Raw genomic sequence first — 22439 nt, 5'->3', positions numbered from 1 at the left:
TCAGCCTTTCGCCTGGACCAAAGGGTTAGGTCTATACATAGGAAGATGGTTTATCACTTGGATTCCTTAGAACTCCATGCAACTTTACACAGTGTGAGTTGTTGAGACTGAGTGATTTCTCTGCTGGGATATACTGTAGAGTTAGTCACGGCTGGCCTTAGATTTGGGACCGAGTTCTTAAGGATCTCCATGACTCAATGAGCATTGATTAGGAAATATAATTGTGGGTCTTGTAGTTGAAACATTAGTCCTAGGGGAGCATTGTTCGAGTACACCACTTCGGTTGATTGCCTTACTTCTCACTTACTTGTGCCTCTCATTCTTGTTTCTTTTATCTTTGTTTACATTACATTTTATCGACACTATCATTGTTCACTTTCACATGGTTAAGTTGCAATTTAAGTATTTTTACTCCCTACTTTATGTGGATACGATACCCCACTCACCTGCGATTTATTACTTGACAAACCTGTGCACTTGCGGGTCACATGAAAAGGGTGTTATCAAGTTTTTGGCATCGTTCCCCGGTAGTAGGCATTTAGCGATACTTTGCACTTTGCTATCTTAGTTATTCATTCATTCTATTTCATATCTTCTTATTCTATCATCGTTCTAATTTTTTTTTCTTTATTTTGGTGCAACTCCAGGTTATGACCCGAGGGAACCCTTTGACATTGCTTGAAGGTGATCCTGAACTTGAACATATACTCAGAAGAAACGGTAAAAACCTGTGCAAGAACCGTTGAATCAAGCTGAAATAGACATTAAAGGGTCAGAAAATATGGCATAACAGAATGAGCAATAGAGAACACTTTCTGATTACGCCAGACTTCAGTATTAGAGACACTGACAAGGTCCCCTTCCGTATATCCCGCAAGTGCACGGGTTTGTCGAAGTAATAATCCTGGATGAGCGGGTATCAAATCCACAGGAAGTAGGAAATAAAAGCACTTAATCCGCTTCTTAGCTATGTGCAAAATCAATAGTGATAAGTGTGACAATGATTCAATTCTCAAAAGTAAAATCAACAAGTAAGAGAGCACGAGTAAAGGAGAAGGTAAGGCAATCGATAAAGATGGGGTACTTGGATAATGCTCCGCCCAGGACGATCGCTTCAAGTGCAAAAACCCTCTATTATGCTTCCTAATCAATGCAATAGTGAGTCGTGGAAATCCTTCATTACATAGTCCCAAATCTAAGGTCAACTATGCCTAACTCTATATATGTCCCGGAGGAGAAATCGAGCAATCTAAACACCTCGCACTCGCATAGAGTTGCAATGAGCTTTAGGGATTCCAGGTGATAAATCTCTTCCTAATTATAGACCTAACCCTTTGGTCCAGGTGGAAGGTCCCTAACCAAGATTAAGACCTAGATACTAAGATCACCTGAACGCTTCACTCCGTTGTACGCGCAACTAAGTCCCAGCGGAAGTTCATCCCTTAGACCATTCACTCTATTATGCCTGCAAAAAACTCGAGGAACGGAGGTAGAATCTATCAGGTCAGAGGAAAAAGGGGACACTCCTGTACCTCTCGACTCACCCTCCCAACCCTCTCCAACCTAGCTTTGTCTAACACTCGTGGTGTGTCACTCACTCACAAGGTTACCAACAAGAACTCTCAACCCTAGTGTCACTCTAGGGGAAATGTTTATACATCAAGCATTCAAGGTTGGAACTCACAATAAACATCAATTAATTGAAAGCATAATAAAGAGATTCAATGAAACAAATACATCCTAGGGTTCACAAATACCCAAGTACCCACTAGGGGTTTAGCTTTCCATGGAGCTAAGTACAATCAAAGAAATAGAATGTAAAAGCAATGAATCCATAATGAAACCCTCTCGATGGTCGTGTCGATGGTCTTGTGGAGAGTCCTCTACTCGTCGCAAGGGATCCTTTGTCCGGCCTAGGATACACCTCGCCGGATCAATGCCGACGAAAGCTCTCCCAATAACCTTCTTCCAAACGACGCATGATGTTAGAGCCGTAGAACCTCTCCAAAACCGTAGCCAATACCCATGAAAACCCTAGCCGAAGACCTTTCTCAAGTTGGGGAAAATATGGATTAAAGAATGCTGAAATCGGGGCTGAATCGGCTTTAAATAGGGCTGGAGTCGGGCGACTACATTGGCCTTTGGATTTTTCACACCCCCATGTGGAATTTCGACACGGGCGTGGATAATTTCCACACGCCCGTGTGGATTCTCTGAATTCCTGATTTCTCGGCCGTCTGTGAACAGTGCTGCTATAGTACCTTGCTACAGTGTGCCTGCCCTTGTGCCCCCCCAAATGGATGTGCCAACTAGAATGCGAGGAGGTTGGCACACACTCTAGCATCTCACACCCGACCTATGTCTTTGCGTTTGACCCTTAGCAAGATTTCCTCCAAAATTTGTGCATTACGATCCACATTGGCTTCTTTCCTTCATACTCTTCCTCACAACCCTACCTGCACGAAAGTAACATAAAAACACACATATTAGTGTAAAACCCGAGAAAAGTAATGCTCAACATAAGGAATGAACGCTTCGCATTCATATCGCACAAGCAGTTATCAAACTCCCTCACACTTAAGCTTTTGCTTGTCCTCAAGCAAAAATTAGACATTCTGTGCATAGATGAAGGAAATATTGGAAGTGCATGGCCTTAGGTTCACCAAAGTGTACAGGGAGAGCATTCTACAAGTAAGGGAAATTTCAGCATTAAATACAAAAAATGAAAGCTCTAACTAAAAACTTACATCAAAAAGGACAACAAACCCGAAATCGTGTACGTGTGTGAACTCACTCAAAATAACCCAAGGTATACTCCTCAAAGTTCTAAGTACAAGGGACTTATTTATCTACAAAAGTGACAACAATTTCAGAGCTGGTAGTAGCTTCACACATCCTCTAAGGTAGCCCTTTCCAAAGCGGCCGCTAAGGTGCCTTTCACACTTTCGAGGTGGTAGCTCTCTCTACTGGAGTGGTAGCTTTCACTCATCCTATGAGATAGCTCTTTCTTTCATTAGGACATAGCTAGTACCCAACTTATGAGATTAGCTTCATACTTCATAGTTGGTAGCCCTTTCCACCCTACACGCAGAAATAAACAATAAAACTATTTTGTTCTTTTTCATTTTTCATTTTTTTTTTCGAATTAACACAAGAAACAACTATAACTAGTCCCTTTAACATCGAACATGAGTTTCCAATAGAGTTTAAAGAGTGAATAGTGCACTAAGTGTAAATCGGGTAAAAATTCCTAGAAATTCAAGCAAGAACTAGAGCATGAAAACATTCAATGTTAAAATTTCTCCTAAACTCAAGAATACAATCATTGCATCTAAGGTGAACTGCCATTAGCTATGTGAGCATGTATATCAATCAAGTACAATAAAAAGGATGTGTGCACTATAAAACTCTCCCCCACACTTAAGTTGTACATTGTCCCCAATGTACACATGCAAGCTCACTCAAAATGTAGTTCATTCAAAAATAGATGTGGGGGAAGCAATCAAAATAATACTCCCCTGACTCCTTGTGTCGTGTTTGATGGAGCTTAGTCCTTGGAAGTAATGTTCCGACGGGTTGTGAAGCTCACACGGCAAAGTGCCAAAGCACCTTGGCCGTGCCCATGACTAAGTCTCAATGCCCATGATGACAAGACCATCTGCACGCATACACGAGGGGGTTTAGTGATGCTCAATAAAAACAAAATATCTCCAGTATATATAAAAGATAGACAATGAATACAACTCGAGATGCAAAATGAAAATAAACTCAGAAGGAGAACCCTTTCTGAGTGAAGAAGTCTAAAATGAAATGCATAAAAGTAAAAGAAATAAAAGTCGGTGTCGGCTGGTCCCTCCGGCTCAAGCTGCTGCTCGCTCGATGGTGCTAAATCGAAAGGTCTCTGGCGGAAGTGGTGAGGGAGATGCGGAGGAGATGGTGGGGGGCGGTGGCTCGTCCATCGAGTAGCTCGGCATATCATGTCAAAATGGTCTAATATCTCAGCGTACTGCAGTGCCTGGGTAGCTCGGAGCTCAATTATCTCGGTCCGAATCTCACCCACATCACTCTCAAGCCTCTCAATACGGTCATAAGCTCGAGGACCCTGTGTTACGAGGGGTTCGAGAATCTGTCAGGAACCCTCCGCAATATCTTCTCCGCTCCTGGCGGTTTCTGGGGTAGCTGTAGCAATAATATAGACCCCTGGCCCACATCTCCATACTAACCCCATCATCCTGATCGTCTCAAACGCAAGAGGGGTAGGCACAAATGTCCTCTAAACACCACGTAAAGCATCCCACAAACCCATTCCCAAGATGAGCCTGGAGATGTAAGGGCCAGCAAATAATAAACCCACTCTCGAAGATTGACCCTGGTACTTCAGAATATCCATTAATATGCACCCCAAGTGAATCGGCACATTGCGGGCCATGGAGTATAAAAAGAGCAAATCCTGCCTGGTCAGAGCGGCTGTGTTATCGGCTCGACCTAACACAGACCTACTGATAACCGCGTGCAAATACTTGTAGCTCAACTAGGATAGGCTAGTGGCCTTCGACAACCCCGGTTCATACTCCCCATGGCCACACAGAATCCTATACACATAATGTGGAGTCACTGATACTGGGATATCCGTAGGAAACTGTCCATACTCCACTGTACCTGTATATGCGACATCGTATAGGCCCATCCGAATGAAAAACTCAATGACGCTCATGGAAAATGGATGTCCGAATGCCCGAAACTGTATCGCCTCCGTAGTGTCAAATCTCCCATGCATCAGATGAAACTCAAAAGATGCTAAAACCTCAAGCGTCAATGCCCGGTATGCTGGCTCAGTGATCATCAGTAGTCTCCTCCAGCTTTCTACTGCTAGCATCTCATCAATCTCACTCAGCTAGCTCGTTACCCCGCTGAATATCTCTTAGCACTTGCAAATCCACAAAACGAGTCTGACCCAAACCAAGTGCTGAAAGTTTCTCAAATCGAGTCTGATGCTCGGGATTGGAGAAATCCATGTGTATTGGCTCGGGTGGCTTGACTCTGAGATGCTTAACTTCGTTCTTCCTCACTCGAGGTGCCATATCTGGAGAACAAAAAAAGAAAGAAAACGATCAAAAAAGCTCAAAAAACAGTATACTGCAGAATTCCACACGAACTTGAGGAAATCACCCACGCTCGTGTGGACCTGCAGGGTGTGAAAAACTCGCATGGGTGCACAACAATTCTCAAGAATTCAACTTAAAACCACATTCAGATGCTTTCTAAACATGCACCATGCATTTTTAAATGAAAATTCATGCTCATGAAGACATTAAATCCACGAAAAACAAGAGTTGGCGAAGAAAAAAAAGTTACCGATGAAATAAATGCGAAAACTCTGAAAATCGGCACGATATGCGACGAAAAATCCTCGAAAACAACTGTGATCGGTCAAGAAGATGATCACAAATAGTTTTCAGGAGACTGGAGATGAGGAATGAGACGGTTCACAAGGTTTTTAAGGAAAAAATCGCATCTCTTGGAATTCTGTGCATTCACACGGGCGTGCGGAAAATAACCACGCCCGTGCATCTCATTACTAGAGAGCCACAGGGGCAGCACACACGCCCCTGTGTGCTCTAGGGAAAATACTCCTTCGACTCTGACTGCTCTCGTACGGGCGTGTGGAAAATACCCATGCCAGTGCGCCCGACCCACAGGGGCAGCCGCACGCCCCTGTGGCTTCCCTGAATATCCGAGAAAATTGCCAAATGTTTTACACGTCCGTGCGGAAATTCCACACGGGCGTGGACATTCACATGCCCAACTCACAGGGGCAGTGGCATGCCCCTGTGTTTTCTCGGGATGGAGAGAACTTCTCTGCAGCATTTCGCACGGGCATGTGGAAATTACCCACGCCCGTGTGTGGTTCACAAGGTCGCTCACAGGGGCGAGTCTACGCCCTTGTGTGCTCTCGGGATAATCCGCCCAACTCTGCAGGAATTCACACGCCCGTGCGAAAATTACCAACAAGCGTGTGACAGTCGCATGGTCGTTCAAAGGGGCAGCCGCATGCCCCTGTGCCTTCTCTGGATGAGCTCGCAATATAAATCCATGGGCGTGTGGAAATTCCACACGCCCGTGTGTTTTCACTGGATGCCTTAGAAAAACCTGTAGGCTCTGCAGAAAGTTTCTGAACATGTTTACACACTCAGAGCCTGCCCTAGTATGCGAGTTTTACCAGCAAAAAACATGGAATAAAGCTCAAACGACATAACTTCGCCAATTCCACATGAAAACACACGATGAATATTCAAAGTTCGCAAGATATTCTTAGCACAGGCATCTAAAAATCAAGACGCCAACACTTAACAAATTATTCATCCAAACAAACTAAACTAGAAGATAAGAAAACAGTAAACACTTAGGTTGCCTCCCAAGAAGCATTTGTTTTACGTCACTAAGCTTGACGTACCTTGTCCTACCTCATGGGGGTTCATGAATGAAAGTTGCCCTCTTACCCATGGCTTGAAAGCATGATGTGCAAAGTCTCTTGAGGGTAAAAGGTGAATTATCGGGCTTTGGGTCACCTAACAATGATTCATCCAACTTCTTCGGTTCACGTACATCTCCAACAGACTTGGAGTGTTTCCGGTGGCGTCTCCTAGCCCTCATCATTTTCCGGAGCACCTTCTTCAAGATCCCTATTGTAGATGGTACTTCTTCCGTCAATCCAAGCATCATTACATCTTCATGTCACTCATCTTGGTCGAACAAACCTTCATACGGATCCAGATTGAACATTTCCTGCATGTATTCATCAACAATCTCATCAGTAGTGTCTAGAAAGTATAAAGTGTCATCGAAATCAAGAGAATGCCGCATGGCTTCAGCAAGGCGGTATGTGAGCTTGTCATCTCCAACTCTCAATATGAGCTCTCTGCCGTCCATGTCAATCAAAGCTTTGGAAGTCCACAATAACGGTCTGCCAAGTACCAAGGTTACATCCACATCCTCATCAACATCTAGCACTACAAAGTCAACCAAAAAAATGTACTTGTCCACCTTAACAAGAACGTCTTCAATGATGCCTCTCGGATGTTGCACTGTTCGGTCCGCTAGTTACAAAGTCATCCAAGTAGGCCTAGGCTCGCCCAAGACTAGCTTTTGAAAGAAAGTGTATGGCATGACGTTAATACTAGCACCTGAGTCCGCCAATGCCATTTCCTCACCTAAATTGCCAATATTACACGGAATGATGAAGCTTCCAGGGTCTTTCTTCTTATTCGGCATGTTCTTTTGCAATACCGCAGAGCATGAAGCATCTAAAATCACTGAAGCACTTTCCTCCAACTTCCTCTTGTTAGTCAACAATTCTTTCAAGAACTTCGCATACTTAGGCATTTGGGCCAATGCCTCAACAAAAGGAATATTGATGTCGAGCTGCTTGAATAAACTCAGGAACTTCTTGTACTGTTCATCCCCTTGGTCATTTTTCAATCTAGAGGGATAGGGAATTCTTGGCTTGAAAGGTGGGGGTGCCACCTCTTTGTCTTTGCTCGTCCCCTCTACTACCTCTACAACCTCGGGTGTGTGTTCTTTTGGCTTCTCACTCGGAAGCCTACCTTCAATCTCATGACCACTTCTCAAAGTGATCGCATTCACATTCTCTCTAGGGTTGGTCTCTGTATTGCTCGACAAGCTTCCATGTGGCCTTTCAGAGAGAGACTTCGCAATTTGCCCCACCTGATTTTCAAGGTTATGCAAAGGAGTGGTGTGGTTGTGAAGTGTAGCCTCGACTAATTCAAACCTTGTATTTGCAGATTGTACAAATCTAGCCAAGTGCTTCTTTAAGTCAGTCATTCGGGTTTCCAAACCTAAGACTCCGTTATCCACCTGAGGGGCTTGTTGTTATTGTTGTTGGAAACCTGGTGGCCCCATGGCCTTTTGTTGACACTGATTACTCCATAAGAAATTTGGATGATTATTCCAACCTGAATTGTAGGTATTGCTATATGGGTTTCCTTGAGGTCTCATGCCATTACCTACAAAATCAACGTTCTCAACCGAAGAACCATCACCAATAGAGATTGGTCAATTGGAGGGAGCATGTCCTCCACCACACCCGTTGCAATTAGTCATGGCCGCCACTCTATTTGAAGTTAGAAGATCTAACTTCTTACTTAAACTCACCACTTGAGCCGCCAATGAAGTTACCGCATCTATTTCATGGACACCGGCCACTTTTTTCTTCTCCCTAGCGTTCCATTGGTAGTTGTTTAACCCTATTTCTTAAATTAACTGACGGGCTTCATCGGGGGTCTTGCTACCTAAGGTACCTCCTACTATGGCATCCAACAGTTGCCTTGTACTCGGGTTTAAACCATTATAAAAAGTTTGGACAATCATCCACTCCGGGAATCCGTATCGCGGGCACTTTCTCAGGAGCTCCTTGAACCTTTCCAATGTCTCAAATAGAGACTCCAATTCCAACTAAACAAAGGATGAGATCTCATTCCTATGTTTTGCAGATTTTTCGGGAGAGAAATAACAGGCAAGAAAAGCTTCTACCATCTCCTCCCATGTGGTAATCGATGCTCTAGGTAATGAGTGTAGGCACTGCTTCGCTCTCCCTTTTAGGGAAAAAGGGAAGGCTCTCAACTTGACGACATCATCCGTCACTCTGTTTATCTTCAGCATATCACACACCTCGAGAAAACTCTCTATATGACTGTTTGGATCCTCATCGGCCAAACCGTTGAACTGTGCGGATTGCTGCAACATGTGGATGAATGCCAGCTTCAACTCAAAGTTCTGAGTTGTAATTGGGGGACGTACAATACTCGATTGCGTCAACAACACTGAAGGTCTGGCATAATCGGATAATGTTCGTTGTTGCTCGTTACGTTTACGCCATGTTTTCGAGATCCTTCCACTTCAAAATTAGCTAAATTAGATTTGTTCTTACAGTATCAGTTTCCCTTTTTTTCTAAGTGTACGTTCAAGCTCAGGATCTCCTTCAACCAATACTGAGGGATTCCCTTGGGTCATAACCTGGAGCTTCACCAAAAAGAAAGAAAAAGATATCAGAATGATGATAGAAATAAAAATAGGAATAGAATGTATGGTGAAATAGCTAAGAAAACAAAGTGCAAATTATCTCTAAACGCCTACTCCCCGGCAACGGCGCCAAAAACTTGACAAGGTCCCCTTGCGTATATCCCGCAAGTGCACAGGTTTGTCGATGTAATAATCCCGGTTGAGCGGGTATCAAATCCACAGGGAGTAGGCAATAAAAACACTTAATCCGCTTCTTAGCTATGTGAAAAATCAATAGTGATAAGTGTGACAATGATTCAATTCTCAAAAGTAAAATCAACAAGTAAGAGAGCACGAGTAAAGGAGAAGGTAAGGCAATCGATAAACATGGAGTACTCGGATAATGCTCTGCCTAGGACGATCGCTTCAAGTGCAAGAACCCTCTATTATGCTTTCTAATCAATGCAATAGTGAGTCGTGGAAATCCTTCATTACATAGTCCAAAATCTAAGGTCAACTATGCCTAACTCTATACATGTCCCGGAGGAGAAATCGAACAATCTCAACACCTCGCACTCGCATAGAGTTGCAATGAGCTCTAGGGATTCTAAGTGATAAATCTCTTCCTAATTATAGACCTAACCCTTTGGTTCAGGTGGAAGGTCCCTAAAAACTATTAAGTGCTAGATACTAATATCACCTCAATGCTTCACTCCGTTGTATGCGCAACTAAGCCCCAGCAAAAGTTCATCCCTTAGACCATTCACTCTATTATGGCTGCAAAGAACTCGAGGAACAGAGGTAGAATCTATCACGTCAGAGGGGAAAGGGGATGCACCTATACCTCTCGACTCACCCTCTCAACCCTCTCCAACTTAGCTTTGTCTAACACTCGTGGTGTGTCACTCACTCACAAGGTTACCAACAAGAACTCTCAACCCTAGTGTCACTCTAGGGGAAATGTTCATACAATCAAGCATTCAAGGTTGGAACTCACAATAAACATCAATTAATTCAAAGCATAATAAAAGAGATTCAATGAAACAAATACATCCTAGGGTTCACAAAATACCCAAGTACCCACAAGGGGTTTAGCTCTCCATGGAGCTAAGTACAATCAAAGAAATAGAATGTAAAAGCAATGAATCCATAAAGAAAACCCCTTGATGGTCATGTCAATGGTCTTGTGGAGAGTCCTCTACTTGTCGCAAGGGATCCTTTGTCCGGCCTAAATTACACTTCGCCGGATAGATGCCGACGAAAGCTCTCCCAATAACCTTCTTCCAAACGACGTACGATGTCGGAGCCATAGAACCTCTCCAAAACCCTAGCCAATACCCCTCCAAACCCTAGCAGAAGCCCTCTCTCAAGTTGGGGAACAGATGGAGAAAAAAATGCCGAAATCGGGGCTGAATCGGCTTTAAATAGGGCTGGAGTCGGGCGACTACACGGGCCTGTGGATTTTTCACACGCCCATGTGGAATTTCCACACGGGCGTGGATAATTTCCACACGCCCGTGTGGATTCTCCGAATTCATGTTTTCTCGGCCGTCTGTGAATAGTGCTGCTACAGTACCTTGCCACATTTTTCTGCTACAGTATCCGTCCTGAATAGCATCTCGAGTCCATACTTTCATCGGGTTCACGCAAACAGGCACACGTTCACGTCGTGGATCACTTGCTTCTTTAATGATAGACAAGTTGGTGGAGCTCTTGTTCTATGTGTATAAGTCAGAATGCTCGAGTGTGACTGCCCTTGTGCCCCTCCAAATGGATGTGCCAACTAGAATGCGAGGTTGGCACACACTCTAGCATCTCACACCCGACCTATGTCTTCGCGTTTGAACTTTAGCAAGATTTCCCCCAAAATCGGTGCATTATGATCCACATTGGCTTCTTTCCTTCATAATCAGCTTCACAACCGTACCTGCATGAAAGTAACATAAAAACACACATATTAGTGTAAAAATCCGAGAAGAGTAATGCTCAACATAAGGAAAGAATGCTCTGCATTAATATCACACAAGCACTTATCAAATTCCACCACACTTAAGCTTTTGCTTGTCCTCAAGCAAAAATTAAACATTCTGTGCATAGATGAAGGAAATATTGGAAGTGCTTGGCCTTAGGTTCACCAAAGTGTACAGAGAGAGCATTCTACAAGTAAGGGAAATTTCAAAATTAAATACAAAAAATCAAAGCTCTAGCTGAAAACTTGAATCAAAAAGGACAACAAACCCAAAATCGTGTATGTGTGTGAACTCACTTTAAACAACCCAAGGTATACTCCTCAAAGTTCTAAGTACAAAAGACTTATTTATCTACAAAAGTGACAACAATTTCAAAGATGGTTGTAGCTTCACACATCCTCTAAGGTAGCCCTTTCCAAAGCGGCCGCTAAGGTGGCTTTCACACTTTCGAGGTGGTAGCTCTTTCTACCGGATTGGTAGCTTTCACTCATCCTATGAGATAGCTCTTTCTCTCATTAGGGCATAGCTAGTATCCGACTTATGAGAGTAGCTTCATACTTCATAGGTGGTAGCTCTTTCCACCCAACAAGGACAACTAAACAATAAAACTATTTTAATATTTCTTTTCATTTTCCAATTTTTTTTAAGAATTTAACACAAGAAACAACTATAACTAGTCCCTTTAACATCGAACATGAGTTTCCAATAGAGTTTAAAGAGTGAATAGTGCACTGAGTGTAAATCGGGTAAACATTCCTAGAAATTCAAGCAAGAACTAGAGCATGAAAACATTCAATGTTAAAATTTGTCCTAAACTCAAGAATACAATCATTGCAACTAAGGTGAACCGCCATTGGCTATGTGAGCATATATCAATCAAGAACAATAGAAAAGATGTGTGCACTATGAAACTCCCCCACACACTTAAGTTGTACATTGTCCCCAATGTACACATGCAAGCTCACCTAGAATCAATATCAATGAAGAATATATGTGGGAGAAGCAATCAAAAGAATACTCCCCTGAATCCTAGTGTCGCGTTTGATGGAGCTAAGTCCTTGGGAGTAATGTTTCGACGGGTTGTGAAGCTCACACGGCCAAGTGCCGAAGAACCTTGGCCGTGCCCATGACTAAGTCTCAATGCCATGATGATAAGACCATCTGCACGCATACACGAGGAGGTTCAGTGAAGCTCAATAAAAACAAAATATCTCGAGTATATATAAAAGATAGACAATGAATACAACTCGAGATGCAAAATGAAAATAAACTCAGAAGGAAAGTCCTTTCTGAGAATACAAGTCTAAAAATAAAGTCCATAAAGGTAGAATAAAGTAAGGTCAAGTGTCGGTGTCACCCTCGGGCTCTGGTGCTGCTGCGGGTGAAGATGCACATGGTGGGTCCACCGGTGCTGGGGTAGGGAATGGAGGTACAGGAGATGCAGAGGGGGGCTGAGAAGTCCTCGATCGCAAGACAAATGAAGAGGCGACGTCTCGCTCTAAGATTTGCTGTAATACGTCAAAACGTGCCATGAACTTTGTATACTGAACAGCCTGTGCTACCCTGATCTCTGAAATCTATACTCGGACCTCAACAACCTCTGTCTGTATCACTCTCAAAGTGATCATGAGCTCGATATGGTGAAAACATATGCACGGGGGCTGCTTCCTCTGCCACTGGAGGTGCCTCGGTCTCCATCGGTGCTAGCTGAGGCTCAGGAGTGGGCTGAGGTGTCCCGGCTTCATCACCCTCATCCTCGGCTATCTCTGGAGCTGGTAGCACTAAAGCAAAAACCCCTGTACGAACTCTGCGGACCATGCCTATCAACCTCATCGTCTCTAGGCTGAGGGGAGAAGGTATACTCGTCTTCTCGGCCCCACGAATTGCGTCCAAGAGACCCATGCCCAATACTAATCTCGTGATGTAAGGGCCCAAGAAGATCGCTCCCAGTCTAGAATAATGCCCCTGATGTCTGATGTGCTCTACCATGATGTGTCCTAAGTGAATCGGTATGCGCTGCACCATCGAGTACAAGTAGAGAAGTTCCTGTCGGCTGTAAACACAAGTGCTATCACCACGGCCATTCACCGACCTCCTCATGATGGCATGTAAATATCTGTATGCAGGTTGTGAAAGGGATGTGGCCTTGGACACCCCCGGCTCGTACTGACCCTGACCACATAGCACTCTGTAAGCTCTCTGCGGGGTCAAGGCTCTAGGATAATCCCCAGAATCGATGCGGCGTACTCCTCATGATCTCGTGAATGCCTCCTTATACAAGCCGAGCAGAACAGAAAATTGAGTGATGCTCAAACTATGGTGGTGTCCAAATGCTCTGAACTGAATAGTGTTAACACTGTGGAAGCTCACGTAGGATCTATCAAACCCAAATGATGATAATACCTCCAGTGTGAGCTCTCGAATGGTTGCCTCTTTAATTGTCAATAACCGCCTCCAACCACCTACTGATACGAGATCCTCGACCTTGTCTGCAAACTCATCTCCCTGATGTAGATCTCTCAGTATGCTTGTATCTTGGAATCGAGTTTGTCCAAGCCGAACTCTCGACAACCTCTCAAAATGAACCTGGTGCTTGGGAATAGTGAAACTCATGCCCTCAAGCTCGGAAGATAACTAACGCGGCCGCTTATCCGTCTGCTTCTTTGACCAAGGTGCCATAGTCTGCAAAATTTAAAATACAATCGATCAAACAGGTTGATTAGCCAATGCTGCAGAAATCCACACGGTGGTGTGGAATTTCCACACACCCGTGTGGTTCCACGGGGCGTGAAACCCGCATGGCAGCGCTTTAAAAATCTAACAACGCACCGTGAAATCACTTCTACTTCGTTCTAAAACATAAATAATCTTTTAAATTGAAGAGACGAAGCAGTTTTCACTAAATTAATTGATGGAAACAATGAATTGGCAAAGAAAATGATAAATAGGGCTTACCGACGAGATGGGATGAGAAAATGAAGATCCGGCCACAAAACCTCGCAAAAATCCTACCAAATCAGTGCTATGAAGTCGGAGAATGATGTGAGAATGTTTTCAGACGAATAGAGGACGCAGAGAGGGAGAGAAACTAGTCTTCTTTAAAAAGAACTCAGCCCCTTGCCGTTCTTTGCATCCACACGGGCATGTGGAAATTGCCCACGCCCGTGAGCCTCATTACAAGAGAGCCACAGGGGCGTACAGACGCCCCTATGCGCTCTCGGGAAAACACTCCTTCGACTCTAACTGCTCTCGCACTGGCGTGCGGAAAATACCCACGCCCGTGCACCCGACCCATAGGGGCAGCCGCACGCCCCTGTGGCTTCCCTGAACATCCGAGAAAATTGCCAAGTGTTCTACACGCTCGTGCGGAAATTCTGTACGGGCATGGTCATTAACATGGCCAACTCACAGGGCCAGCCACACACCCCTGTGTTTTCTCGGGATGGAGAGAACTCCTGTGCAGAATTTTACACGGGCGTGTGGAAATTGCCTACGCCCGTGTGTGGTTCACAAGGTCACCCACAGGGGTGAGTCCACACCACTGTGTGCTCTCAAGATAATCCGCCCAACTCTATAGGAATTCACACGACCGTGCGGAAATTACCCACGGGTGTGTGACTGTCACATGGTCATTCACAGGGGTAGCCGCACAACCCTGTACCTTCTCTGGATAAGCTCGCAATACAAATCCACGGCCGTGTGGGAATTCCACACGCCCGTGTGTCTTCACTTGATGCCTTAGAAAAACCTGCAGGCTCTGCAGGAAATCTCTAAACATGTTTACACACATAGAGCCTGATCTATTATGCAAATTTTACCAGTGAAAAACATGAAATAGAGCTCAAACGACCAAACTTCGCCAATTCCACATGAAAACACACGATAACTCTAAAAATCCACAATAAAATCAAATCACAAGCATCTAAAAATCAAGACACCAACACTCCACAATTTATTCATGCAAAACACTACATTATTCAACTAAGAAAAACAGTAACCACTTGGGTTGCCTCCCAAGAAGTGCTTGTTTAATGTCACTAAGCTTGACGTACCTTGTCTTACCTCACGGGGGTTCATAGATGAAGGTTGCCCTCTTACTCATTACTTTAAAGCATGATGTGCACAATCTCTTGAAAGTAGAGGGTGTATTATCGGGCTTTGGACAACCTAGTAATGATTCATCTAATTCCTTCCGTTCACAGACGTCTCCAACAGCCTTGGAGTGTTTCCGGTGGCGTCTCCTAACCCTCTTCATTTTCCGGAACACCTTCTTCAGGATCCCCGGGGTAGATGGTACTTCTTCCGTCGATTCAAGCATCATTACATCTTCAAGTCCCTCCTCTTGGTCGAATAAACCTTCATACGGATCCGGATTAAACATTTCATGCATGTATTCATCAACAATCTCATCAATAGTGTCTAGAAAGTATAAAGTGTCATCAAAATCAAGAGAATGCCACATGGCTTCAGCAAGGCGGTTTGTGAACTTGTCATCTCCATCTCTCAATGCGAGCTCTCCGCCGTCCATGTCAATCAAAGCTTTGGAAGTCCGCAAGAACGGTCTCCCAAGTATCAAGGGTACATCCGCATCCTCATCAACATCTAGCACTACAAAGTCAACCGGAAAAATGTACTTGTTCAGCTTGACAAGCATGTCTTCAATGATGCCTCTCGGATGTCGCACTGTTTGGTTTGCTAGTTGCAAAGTCATCCGAGTAGGCCTAGGCTTGCCCAAGCCTAGCTTTTGAAAGAAGGTGTATGGCATAACATTGATATTGGCCCTTGAATCAGTTAATGCTATTTCCTCACCTATATTGCCAATATTACACAGAATGATGAAGCTTCCATGGTCTTTCTTCTTGTTCGGCATATTCTTTTACAATACCAAAGAGCATGAGGCATCCAAAATCACTGATGCACTTTCCTCCAACTTCCTCTTGTTAGTCAACAAGTCTTTCAAGTACTTCGCATACTTAGGCATTTGGGCCAATGCCTCAACAAAAGGAATATTGATGTGGAGTTGTTTGAAGAAACTCAGGAACTTCTTGTACTGTTCATCCCCTTGGTCATTTTTCAATCTAGAGGGATACGGGATTCTTGGCTTGAAAGGTGGGGGTGCCACCTCTTTCTCTTTGCTTGTCCCCTCTTCTACCTCTATAACCTCTGGTGCGTGTTCTTTTTGCTTCTCACTAGGAAGCCTACCTTCAACCTCACAACCACTTCTAAAAGTGATCGCCTTCACATGCTCTCTAGGGTTGGTCTCTGTATTGCTCGGCAAGCGTCTATGTGGCCTTTCAGAAAGAGACTTCGCAATTTGCCCAATCTGATTTTCAAGGTTATCCAAAGAGGAGGTGTGGTTGCGAAGTGTAGCCTCGACTGATTCAAACCTTGTATTTGCAGATTGCATAAATCTAGTCAAGTGCTTCTCTAAGTCATTCACTCGGGTTTCCAAACCTGAGACTCTGTTTTCCACCTGAGGTGCTTATTGTTGTTGTTGGAAACCCGGTGGCCCCATGGCCTTTTGTCGACCCTGATTACTCCATGAGAAATTGGGATGATTCTTCCAACCCGAATTGTAGGTATTGCTATATGGGTTTCCTTGAGATCTCATGCGATTACCTACAAAATCAACGTTCTCCACTGAAGAAACATCACCGATAGAGATCGGGCAATCGGAGGGAGCATGTCCGCCACCACACCCTGTGTAATTAGTCATGGCTGCCACTCTATTTGAAGTTAGAAGATCTAACTTCTTACTCAAATTCTCCACTTTAGCCACCAATGAAGTTACCGCATCTATTTCATGGAAACCGGCCACTTTTTTCTTCTCCCTAGCATTCCATTGGTAGCTGTTTAACCCCATTTCTTCAATTAACTGACGGGCCTAATCGGGGGTCTTGCTACCTAAGGTACCTCCCGCTACCGCATCCAAGAGTTGCCTTGTACTCGGGTTCAAACAATTGTAAAAGGTCTGAACAATCATCCACTCCGGGAATCCGTGTTGCGGGCACTTTCTCAAGAGTTCCTTGAACCTTTCCTATGTCTCAAATAGAGATTCCAATTCCAACTGAACAAAGGATGAGATCTCATTCCTAAGCTTTGCAGATTTTTCGGGAGGGAAATAACGGGTAAGAAAAGCTTCTACCATCTCTTCCCATGTGGCAATCGATGCTCTAGGTAATGAGTGTAGCCACAGCTTCGCTCTCCCCTTTAGGGAAAATGGGAAGGCTCTCAACTTGATGGCATCATACGTCACTCCGTTTATCTTTAGCATATCACACACCTCGAGAAAACTCTCTATATGATTGTTTCAATCCTTATCGGCCAAACCGTTGAAATGTGCAGATTGCTACAACATGTGGATAAATGCCGGATTCAACTCAAAGTTCCGAGCTGTAATCGGGGGACGCACAATACTCGATTGTGTCCCCAACACTAAAGGTCTGGCATAATCAGATAATGTTCGTTGTTGCTCCTTCTGTTCTGCCATGTTTTCAGATACTTCCACTTCCAAATCAGCTAAATTATACTGTTCTTGCACAGGCTCTTTCCCTTTTCTTCTAAGTGTACGTTCAAGCTCAGGATCTCCTTGAATCAATATTGAGGGATTCCCTCGGGTCATAACCTGGAGCTGGACCCAAAAAGAAAGAAAAAGAAATCAGAACAATGATAGAATAAGAAGATATGAAACAGAATATACAGTGAAATAGCTAAGAAAACAAAGTGCAAAGTATCTCTAAACGCCTACTCCCCGGCAATGGCGCCAAAAACTTGACAAAGTCCCTTTGCGTATATCCCGCAAGTGCACGGGTTTGTCGAAGTAATAATCCCGGATGAGCGGGTATCGAATCCACAGGGAGTAGGGAATAAAAACACTTAATCCGCTTATTAGCTTTGCGAAAGATCAATAGTGATAAGTGTGACAATGATTCAATTCTCAAAAGTAGAAGCAACAAGTAAGAGAGCACGAGTAAAGGAGGAGGTAAGGCAATCGATAAAGATGGGATACTCGGATAATGCTCCGCCTAGGATAATTGTTTCAAGTGCAAGAACACTCTATTAGGCTTCCTAATCGATGCAATGGTGAGTCATCGAAATTCTTAATTATATAGTCACAAATCTAAGGTCAACTATGCCTAACCCTATATATGTCCCGGAGTAGAGATTAGATAACCTCTCAACCTCGCACTCGAATAGAGTTGCAAAGAGCTCTAGGGATTCCAAGTGATAAATCTCTTCCTAATTATAGATCTAACCCTTTGGTCCAGGTGGAAGGTCCCTAACCACGATTAAGCCCTAGATACTAAGATCACCTCAACGGTTCACTCTGTTGCACGCGCAACTAAGCCCCAGCGGAGGGTCATCCCTTAGATCATTCACTCTATTAAGGCCGCAAACAACTCGAGGAACAGAGATAGAATCTATCACATCAGAGGGGAAAAGGGACGCTCCTGTACCTCTCGACTCACCCTCTCAACCCTCTCCAACCTAGCTTTGTCTAACGCTCGTGGTGGGTCACTCATTCACAAGGTAACCAACAAGAACTCTCGACCCTAGTGTCACTCTAGGGGAAATGTTCAGACAATCAAGCATTCAAGGTTGGAACTCACAACAAACATCAATTAATTGAAAGCATAATAAAGAGATTCAATGAAACAAATACATCCTAGGGTTCACAAATACCCAAGTACCCACTAGGGGTTTAGCTCTCAATGGTGCTAAGTACAATCAAAGAAATAGAATGTAAAAGCAATGAATCCATAGAGAAATCCCATCAATGGTCGTGTCGATGGTCTTGTGGAGAGTCCTCTACTCATCGTCCAAGGATTCCCTCGTCCAGTATAGGATACTCCTCGACGGAAGCTCCCCTACAAACCTTCTTCCTAAGCAATGACGATGTCAGAGCCATTGAACTTCTCCAAAACCCTAGCCGAAGCCCTCTATCAAGTTGGGGAAAAGATGGAGAAGAGAATGCTGAAATCGGGGATGAATTGGCTTTAAATAGGGCTGGAATTGGGCGACCACACGGGCAAGTGGATCTTTCACACGCCCATATGGAATTTCCACACAGGGGTGGATAATTTCCACATGCCCGTGTGGGTTCTCTGATTTCCTGTTTTCTCGGCCGGCTATGAACAGTGTTTGCTATAGTACATTGCTACATTGTTGTTACAGTGCTCTGCTACACTATCCGGCCTGAATAGCTTCCCGGATCCATGCTTTCATCGGGGTTACGCAAATGGGCACACGTTCACATCGTGGATCACTTGCTTCTTCGATGATAGACAAGTTGGTGGAGTTCTTGTTCTATGTGCATAAGTCAGAATGCTCGAGTGTGACTGCCCTTGTGCCCCTCCAAATGGATAAGCTAACTCGAATACGAGGAGGTTGGCACACACTCTAGCATCTCACACCCGACCTATGTCTTCTTGTTTGAACTTTAGCAAGATTTCCCCCAAAATCGGTGCATTATGATTCACATTGACTTCTTTCCTTCATAATCGGCTTCACAACTCTACCTGCATGAAAGTAACATAAAAACACACATATTAGTGTAAAAACCTAAGAAGAGTAATGCTCAACATAAGGAAAGAATGCTTCGCATTAATATCACACAAACACTTATTAGGCACAATCTAGCATTGTGCAGTTACCAATCACAACTCAGAATTTTGAGCTAAAGCCGGTATTCATCGACATGTTACACCAGTCTGCATAGTTCAATGGTTTTGCCGATGAGGATCCAAAAGTCACATAGAGAATTTCCTGGAAGTGTGTGATATGCTCAAGATCAATGGTGTTACGGATAATGCCATCAAGTTGAGAGCCTTCCCATTTTCTTTAAAGGGGAAAGGGAAGCAGTGGCTACACTCATTACTTAAAGCATTGATCACTACATGGGAGGAAATGGTAGAAGCTTTCCTTGCCTAATATTTTCCTCCCGGAAAATCTGCAAAGCGTAGGAATTAGATCTTGTCCTTTGTGCAAATGGAATTGGAGTCTCTATTTGAGACATGGGAAAGGTTCAAGGAACTCCTTCAAAAATGTCGTCAACATGGGTTTCCAGAGTTTATGATCATTCAGAATTTTTTATAATGGTTTAAACCCAAGTACAAGACAGATACTTAATGCAGTGGCCGGAGGTACCTTAGCTACCAAGACCCCCAGAGAAGCCCAGTAATTAATTGAAGAAATAGGCTTGAACAGCTACCAATGGAATGCGGTTACATCGTTGGCGGCCCAAGTGAAGGCATTGAGTAAGAAGTTAGACACTATAACTTCTTCGAGATTGGCAGACGTAATGAGTTGTGATGGATGTGGAGGGGGACATACCCCATCTGATTGCCTGATAGATGTTTGTGCCAAACCCTCCTTTGAGCAAGTTGATTATGTGGGTAATGCAATGAGAAACCAAGGCAATCCTTATAGCAATACCTATGATTCGGGTTGGGGGAACCACCCTAATTTCTCATGGAATAACCAAGGGCAACAAAAGGCCAACGCACCACCGGGTTTCCAACAACAACAAGCCCGAACATGGAGAATAGAGTTTCAGGCTTGGAGACCCGAATGAACGATTTGGAGAAAGGCTTGACTATATTTGTACAATCATTGGATACACGGTTCCGATCGGTCGAGGCTACAATTCGCAACCACACCGCTTCATTGCACAACCTAGAGAATCAAGTGGGGAATATCACAAAGTCTCTATCGGAGAGATCACAAGGTATCAACGTGCAACATTAGCAATTAGGGTGAAGAGATGGCATTGGCGGACTCAAGGGCCAATATTAACGTCATGCCATACTCTTTATTTCAGAAGCTGGGCTTGGGAGAGCGTAGGGCCACTCGGATGACAATGCAATTGGTGGACCGAACGATGAGACATCCAAGGGGCATCATTGAAGACGTGCTTTTCAAGGTGGATAAGCATATATTTCCTATATACTTCATAGTGTTGGATGTCGATGAGGATGTAGATGTTCCATTGATAGTTGGAGGCCATTCTTGCACACATCCAAGGCATTGATTGACATGGATGGCGGGGAGTTAACATTGAGGGTTGGAGATAACAAGCTCACATACCGCTTTGCTGAAGCCATGCGATATTCTATTGACTTTGATGATACTTTATATTTTCTTGACACTACTGATGGACTAATCGATGAATATTTGCAGAAAATGTTTAATCCGGACCCATACGAGGGGTTGCTAGACCAAGATAAGGAGAATGATGAGTTGATGATGCTTGGTTTAAAGGAGACAATACTACCTACTCTGTGGATCGTGAAAAATATGCACTAGAAGATGAAGCGAGCGAGAAGACGCGACAAGGATGTTGGGGATGTGCATGAAAGGAATAAGGGTGACAAGCCCTCAAGTGGTAACAAGCTCGACAACTTCCCCTCTATCTTCAAGATATTATGTTCATCTGTTTCCAAGTCATGGGTATGAGGGAAACCTTCATCCATGAGCCCCCTTAAGGTAAGACAAGGTACGCCAAGCTTAGTGACGTTAAACAAGTTCTTCTTGGGAGGCAACCTAAGTCTTTATTGTTTTTCTAGTTTTTAGTTTAGTGTTTGCATGAATAAGGTTTTGAGAGTTGGTGTCCTGATTTTGAGATGCTATTGTTGTGATTTTCTCGTGGATCTTTGGTGCACACGCTATTTAAATGAGTATGGCGAAGTTTTTGGTCATTTGAGCATGTCGTGCATTTTTCTCTGGTGTATTTGCATGATAAAAGCAGGCTCTAAGTATTTTTATATGTTTAGGAATTTTCTGCAGAGCCTGCAGAGTTTTCTAAGGCATCCAGAGAAAAAGCACGGGCATATGGAATTTCCACACGCCTGTGGGTCTCTACTGAGAAATCATCGAGAGAAGCCACAGTGGCATGGACTTGCCCCTGTGAACGACCCTTTGAGATTCACATGCCAGTGGATAATTTCGCACAGGCGTGTGTCTTCCTGTAGAGACTTAGAGATTTATCCTGAGAAGACATAGGGCCGTGGACTCGTCCCAGTGGATGACCCTGTGATAAACGCACGGGCATGAGTAATTTCTGCATGCCCGTATGTATCTTTGCAGAGGAGCTCTCTTTCATCTAGAGAAGACACAGGGGCGTGCGAGTGCCCCTGTGAGCTGGCCCTGTATAAGTCCACGCCTGTGGGGAATTTCCGCACGGGTGTGTGAAACACTTAGAGTTTTCTCAGGTTGGACATAGAAGCCACAGGGCGTGGGGATGCCCCTATGGGTCGGACACATGGGTTGGCGGATGAGGTAGAGGATCTCATCTCGGTAGGAGGTTAGAGATAGTTGTTGACATTTAGAGAGCTTACCATCTGTGCGCTTACACTTGAGGTTCTATCCTCGTTCGAGTTCGACAGGTCCTATGCCAGATTTGACACTGTGGACACTATACAGTTTAGAGCACTTGGGTAGTACCAGGTTATG

General features: G+C 44.1%; 3 non-coding genes across 3 annotated transcripts; 2 read left to right on the top strand and 1 right to left on the bottom strand.

Annotated features, from left to right (window-relative positions):
- Positions 1–8398: 8398 nt before the first annotated feature.
- Positions 8399–8505, top strand: LOC120253553. Its single transcript, XR_005534315.1, has one exon. It is a non-coding gene; the product is annotated as a small nucleolar RNA R71 (small nucleolar RNA).
- Positions 8506–16981: 8476 nt separating this feature from the next.
- LOC120253544 lies at positions 16982–17088 on the top strand. Its single transcript, XR_005534307.1, has one exon. It is a non-coding gene; the product is annotated as a small nucleolar RNA R71 (small nucleolar RNA).
- A 2855-nt stretch (positions 17089–19943) lies between these two features.
- Positions 19944–20050, bottom strand: LOC120253549. The gene has a single exon (XR_005534311.1). It is a non-coding gene; the product is annotated as a small nucleolar RNA R71 (small nucleolar RNA).
- Between the last annotated feature and the right edge of the window lie 2389 nt (positions 20051–22439).

The sequence above is a fragment of the Dioscorea cayenensis genome, unplaced genomic scaffold, assembly GCF_009730915.1.
Source record: "Dioscorea cayenensis subsp. rotundata cultivar TDr96_F1 unplaced genomic scaffold, TDr96_F1_v2_PseudoChromosome.rev07_lg8_w22 25.fasta BLBR01000114.1, whole genome shotgun sequence".
NCBI lineage: Eukaryota > Viridiplantae > Streptophyta > Magnoliopsida > Dioscoreales > Dioscoreaceae > Dioscorea > Dioscorea cayenensis.
The sequence above is the reverse complement of the archived record's forward strand: the minus strand, read 5'-3'. Positions and strand labels throughout refer to the sequence as shown.